Genomic DNA, 7328 nt, shown 5'->3' with positions numbered 1-7328 from the left:
AAAATTCCAGCCTGGGTGGCTGTGGTCCTTTATGATGTTCCGTGCTTTTCTCAGGCATCTAGTGTTGTAGATGCCCTGCACGGAAGGGAGATGGCCGCCGATGATACGCTCCACGGTCTTCACCACCCTCTGCAGGTCCTTGCGATCAGCAGCAGAGCAGCTACCATACCAAGCAGTATTTCAGCCTGAGAGGACACTCTCAATGGTGCATCTGTAAAAGTTTGTTAGAGTTTTTGCAGACATGCCAAACTTCTTGAGTCTCCTAAGGAAGTATAGGCGCTTTTGGGCAGTTTTGACCGCCGAGTCTGCTTGCCTGGACCAGGTAAGGTCATCCTTGATGAACACACTGAGGAATTTGAAGTCGGAGACTCTCTCCCAGGGGCGGCTCGTCCATAAGGACGATTGGGGCGACGCACTGCCTAGGGGAAAAGAGAAAAAAAAAAAAAAAACTCCTTATGTATAAACGCAATATCCTTCTAAGTCGCGTAAATGACACGTACATTTAAATGTAATAATTTTTTTTCTGTCGGATTCTACCACTAGACCGTCTGATCTGCCTCTGTATGTCATTGTCGAATCAGGTAACAGTCGTTCAGTCAGCCTAAAGTCGTGCTTCAAATGGCCCCACCCCATCTGGGGCGATTTGGGGCGAAATGAAAATCGCCCCAGACCTCTCCCCTTGACTCCCATGTTAAATCCATTTTTTTCACAAAACAGAGCTCTCAATGCATTCTCTATGGCTTCCGGGAGGACTCGCCCCTCCTGGTCTTGTCATAAGTAGTGGACGTAAAAGCCTATACGAACGTCATACAGCTTCGACGGAGGCATATTCTGTCAAGATGGCTGCCCTGTCCAGTGCAATAACTCGATTCGCTCTTTTGACAGAAACTCCTTTTTAGTCGGCGTACTAATGAAGATAAATTGACAACAAAACAATTAGGACTTCCTAGACCAAATGTATCCATTCAACAGGTTTCTACAAAGGGAGGGAAATCCTACATCCAAGAATTGGAACGAAAGAAAATCGCGTGGCTAATGCGGTCTGTATTTCATATACCACTGTCACTTTTCATAGGTTTTACAGTGTGTTTCACAGTTCGCTTCTTGCACTAACACTGAATAATTTTTTATGTGATGACTTATTTTGCTTTTGTAAGCCAATACTTTCAAGATCAGTCAATAAATATTGTTGTTTTTGACTTATGTTACCCCTTCTTTATGATGTTACTGTACATATCATGTGTCCTGTTAAGCTATGTTACATCATACAACATTTGAGACACGTGGATAATGAAAAAGTGGGATAATTCAATGTGGAGCCACATCATGTTTGCCTATGAAGGCTCCTGGATGCAACTTTCTTCCATAGCTTTCCACCTGTAACTTGCTACTCTAGCTATGTAGCAAGAGGGGACATATTACTGTTGTGTGCTGCCAATAGTGGACAAAAAGGTATTGCTGTATGAGTTAATCAGCTAACTTAATGTACTTACTGAATGGGTTGCCTTAATCATTATAAAAAAAATTGCCCCCCCTGAGAATTTTTTCAGGAGCCGCCACTGCTCTCTCCACTACAGCTCCGTCGATGTGTATGGGGTTCTGACCCCCCCTCTGCAGCTTCTTGAAGTCCACGATCATCTCCTTAGTCTTGCAGACGTATCTTGGCACCATGTAACCAAGCCCCTTACCTCATCTCTATAAGCGGTCTCATCGTTGTTAGAGATGAGACCCAGGATGGTGGTGTCGTCTGCAAACTCAAGGATGATTATTTTATCTTTCTGTTATATAATAATGTTTTTATTATATCCGCAGCGAACGAATGGGGAAGCAGGAACTCTGCGGTTTGTACTGTAACAGTTTGTAGAAGGGTTGTGCGAGTTTGTTCTTTCTTTTTGTCTTTGCTCTTCCCCCCTGCTTCAAGCTTGCAAACGACCCAGAGTTGGAGGAACCTGGCCGCGCTGCAGGGGGACAACAGCAGTGGAGCTGGTGTGATTCGGCATCGCCACTCAGTGAAGCGGCGCTCTCTAATCACCTTGAAGTGAAGTGTAGTGTTGTGTAGCAAAACAAAACCATAGGGCTCTGCTATTAGGATGTGGACCACTTACTCTTACTTTGCTTAGCCAGGTTTGTCACTAAACCACGTTCTTGGAATACCCCCCAGATCAGTCAGTTTTAGTTTGTGTTGAACAGCACAGGGACATAATGCTAATGCTAATGCTAATGCTATCCCGGCTCAGTGGGCAGTACCTGCTCTTCCTTCTTATATCCGCCACCTTCTCCCTTTGCTTTTCTCTTAGTTTCCTCATCTTTACCCTTCCCAAAGCTGAGCATTGATTGATGCAGTCTTTTCATTTTCATCGGTGTCAGTGAAGAAAGTAAACAGATGGTCAATTGATATTTATGTGCAAATGTTACCGACTTCCGCTAGGATAATCTTGTAATGAAAATAAAAATATATAGGTGTATCTCATTTTTACATGCGTTTCAACCATTTTCACAAACTGAACTGAAAGAAAATAATTTCAGCTTTTGTTGAAAGTTTATCAGTCTGCCATTGGATGGATGAAATTGATGCTAGCTAATTCACTCAAGTGAAACTAACTAGTCGGCATCATGATGGCACTGTTGAACATAACGCACTGCTACGCTGTCAAATGATAACAATGCATAGATAGGCCTACAAACAATACATCAATGTGTGTTCTTTTAAAACTGTATTAGTATATTATAAACTATATCACTGTAAAAGTGTCATTCATAAGTTATATGGATGGGGCACAGTTAAGGACATCCAAGAGACAACGCATTTCCTTTTTACGGTTCAAGACAATGTTTTATTTTTTTCATAGGACACAACTCAAGTCATCTTAAACCACTGATACAGTTGTTTCCTGAAATTAATAGTGATGATATGTAATATCTTCTTTGTTTCATTTGAATTTAATTAGCTCTTGCAAAATTACAGAAAATGAACTCGGAAGGCTAATGAATGTAATTATTCAAATATACATCAGAAGGCATGCCTACATTTATAGACAAATTCATAGACAGAGGGATCAACACGTAAGGGGATTGTATTGGGCCTTTTTAATTGATCTTGTGCTTTTCTTTCAGGGGAGCATATTGTAATAGGTCGGCTCAAGCATACCACTGATTTCTGTAGGTTCTGCCATCCTGTCAAACACTGTTTCCCTGCCCATACAGACAACGCTCAGAGATTCATACACAAGGACACTACTGACTCCATCGGAGCCCCCCACAGCACCCCTGTCCTCACTCATGCACACACTATTGTGTCTCTCACACGGCGGCTCCCACACACAACTGATCTGCTCATACTGCTCTTCTGTATGGAACACCTGGGCCAAACCAACTGACATCTCCAGGTCACACTGCAACGCAAAAATACATAACACTGAAAATGTACAATCACATTGGACCCTCCACTGCCGGTCCCATAAGTTGTGAACAGTCTAAAAGGGTTTCCAATAAGAAAGGCTATTCATATGTATTTTTTGTAATTATTGTTTGCTGGCTCTATTGTTGAAGACACTTTCTAATTCACAAACATCACATCAGATTATGCAGAACGAATCAAACCAGCTGTGAGGTGCTGTGTGTCAGATGTAGAGTTAAGTGTAGCTAAACACATCGATGGTGAATGAGACTACCTGTATGAGTGGTTGTGGTAGTGTTGCGTTAAGTGTACCTAAACACATAGATGGAGAATGAAACTACCTGTCTGAGTGGTTGTGGTAAGGTTGCGTTAAGTGTACCTAAACACATCCATGGTGAATGAGACTACCTGTGTGAGTGTAGTGTTGCTTTAAGTGTACCTAAACACATCCATGGTGAATGAGACTACCTGTGTGAGTGGTTGTGGTAGTGTTGCGTTAACACATCGATGGAGAATGAGACTACCTGTATGAGTGTAGTGTTGCGTTAAGTGTACCTAAACACATCGATGGTGAATGAGACTACCTGTGTGAGTGGTTGTGGTAGTGTTGCGTTAAGTGTACCTAAACACATCGATGGAGAATGAGACTACCTGAATGAGTGTAGTGTTGCGTTAAGTGTACCTAAACACATCGATGGAGAATGAGACTACCTGTATGAGTGGTGTTAAGTGTACCTAAACACATCCATGAGAATGAGACTACCTGTGTGAGTGGTGTTAAGTGTACCTAAACACATCCATGGAGAATGAGACTACCTGGGTTAGGGTTAGGGTTAGTGGTTGTGCTAGTGTTGCGTTAAGTGTAGCTAAACACATCGATGGTGAATGAGACTACCTGTATGAGTGGTGTTAAGTGTACCTAAACACATCGATGAGAATGAGACTACCTGTGTGAGTGGAGCTGGTAGTGTTGTGTTGGGGTGAAGGAAGTTTCTGCCTTTGTAGACACACCAGCTCAGCATCAGCACAGAGAGTAGAGCCAGAGACGCTAAGCATCCTACCAGGGCTGTGGATGAATGAACTCCACAAATACACACAAATACAAATCAGTACAAAAGCAAAGTAGTAAAAGAGAATGATCAATGAAATGATTTAGGGGGCAAAAAGGAGGTCTTACCATACTGCTGAGCTTCACCATGCGGGGAATTTGGAGCACACGCTGGTGTACTGGGAAGACTCTTTTGACCTGGGAATGTTCTTTTGGGTTGCATGGACACCTGCACACACAGTGTTTCTGAAGGCAGCACAGACACAGGCAATCTTACGCTCCTCTGCTGAACTGTTCTCTGCCATGTCTGCTAGAGAAGATAGAGGACACATACGTGAGCTTTTCACCTGTATTCATTTAGAGAAGAGAGAGGACAGATACGTGAGCTTTTCACCTGTATTCATTTAGAGAAGATAAAAGACACATACGTGAGCTTTTCACCTGTATTCATTTAGAGAAGATAGATGACAGATACGTGAGCTTTTCATCTGTATTCATTTACACTCTGAAAACCCTGCGCTGTTGGATTCAAAAGTTGGTTGTTGAACTGATTTGCTGTTTAACCAGGTGCTCAGTAGCCCTGTCCATCTGTTTAACCAGGTGCTCAGTAGCCCTGTCCATCTGTTTAACCAGGTGCTCAGTAGCCCTGTTCATCTGTTTAACCAGGTGCTCAGTAGCCCTGTTTCATCTGGGGCATTGGGATGTTGATACTACATTCAGGGAGTGTTAACCATACCCCCAAGAGTTACAAATTATAAACAAATAATATAGTCTTCCACCATGGTCTCAGGACCTGAACATATGAATCCAACAGCTGGCTGCCAATACATATAGTTCTACTGTACTTGTGCTATTGCTATTTGTGTGCTACTGGTCATACATATAGTTCTACTGTACTTGTGCTATTGAGGGTTAGGGTTAGGGTTAGGGTGCTGCACAATGTCAGGTACTGGAGATGTTGAAGCAACTGCAGCCCCTTCAGCAAACATGTGTGTAATATTTTCACATTAGGCAGTATTTGCCTCTAAATTAAAACAATGTATTAGGTCTGCCCATTCTCCCTCCCCCTCTGAGCCACGGCATCCAATACAAAAAACAGAGTGGACAGAGGAGGAGGAGTGGGGCCTAGTAAGAGATATGATTGGGTCAGCCCAGTGTCAGTATAGAAAATGAACCAATGAGCCACTGCCCTTGCTTTATGGGCTGGTCAGTGGGCATTTAAAAAAAATATATATTACCAGTCATAAATTAAATTATAGCGACCCCAAACTGCGTCAGACATTGGAATTGCTAATGTACAAAGACCTGTTGGTCCATCTTACAAAAGTACGAAGTGGTGACTAGCCAATCAACATAGCTACACAGCAACCGAAGCTAAGAGGACTTATTCCCAGTACTATGTCCGAGAGGAATGTCTAGCAAGTTTGCTGATGTTACTCAGATAGCTAGCTGAAGTCCACATTTGGGGATGTATGACATGTTCCCGTAAGTTGTCATTGCGTTTTTCTTCCCAACCCCATCCAAACCACACTGACAGTACTGGCAAATTGGACTCTCAGCCTCAACTACAGACAGGTCAATCTCCATATCACATGACTGTGTAAAATACATTTCAAAATTCTTATTTTATTGATCAAAATCAATTTCAAGGTAAAAAAAATGCTTTTAAAAATCCCTCTCTCAAGGGGTAAAAGAAAGCTGACTGCCTGTCCTGTACTTCACTCTTGTCACATGAATCCCTACCTTTGTTTTGAGACAAAGTGTGAGCTTTTGAAATGGTGAGAAACACAGAGCTTCACCTCATTGTGTTGGTGCTGTCTCCAGTAGGTGATGTTGTAGGCCAGATCGTTTAACCAGACATGGCTGAGATTACAGATCTTATACTCAGGGTCTGTGATGTTCAGTTCCATCACTCCATCTCTCAGAACCATGGACACAGCTGGAGGACCTATGACAGCTGGGGAACCAGAGTAACATCAGACACTGACCACCATTGCTCCAAACTGACTCGAGAAACAAAACTTGGAAATGAACATTTATTACTATTAACAGTTATGTATTACTTTCAAACTCTCAAATATATTTGGTGCTTTTTGTGTTTTCATTAAGTAGCCTACATCATTCAGACCCCCCAGGATTTAGCGATGTTGCGATCGCAACTATTAACGCAAATTCAATCCGTGGTAATTCAGGGCGGTGTTGCAATTTTAACCAATCACCGCAACTTTCCCGCAAATTTGACCAATCATAGTCGTCTCACACAACTCCCTCCCTTCCGAGGCTTCCGCGGCTACACCAAGGGCGGAAATTCAGCCCTACGGACGCGGTGCGGACGCGGAGCAGAGTTCTAATCAGTTGTAAACAATGAGAATGGCTGCACCAGACGTGGAAACGAAACCCATGTCCGCGCCGAAAATTCAGAAATAGACCTGGCTTCTATTTTAATTATTTTCTGCGAGGTGTGCGTGGCCCTTTTTACATAGTCTGGTAATAAATCTATGAAATGTAATGAAAATTATATATTTTGCTGTGAATAATGAAGGAGGCAATACATTTGATTATTTTTCAAACCCTCGAGAGCTGTTACCATGGAGGTTTAACATTACTTTCCATTTGAAGATAAGGTAGCAGCTAGTGTTGAAGAATGGATGACTTGAAATTCATATATGAAATTGAACAACATAAACACCTATACGACCAAACGAGGAAGTAATGGCATGAGACGCCACACCAAAACAGGAAGTTTGATCAGCCTCAAATCATGCATGGTTACATGACCCACTCCTGATTACACCAATGTGGCATTAATGAGTAATAGTTATAGCGCCACCTATACTGAAATAGGTATACTGCACTTTAAACTAGAGTCTGGGTTTACCAGAT

The sequence above is a fragment of the Clupea harengus genome, chromosome 10 (assembly GCF_900700415.2).
Source record: "Clupea harengus chromosome 10, Ch_v2.0.2, whole genome shotgun sequence".
In the NCBI taxonomy this organism is placed as follows: domain Eukaryota; kingdom Metazoa; phylum Chordata; class Actinopteri; order Clupeiformes; family Clupeidae; genus Clupea; species Clupea harengus.
This window is presented reverse-complemented; position numbering follows the sequence as displayed.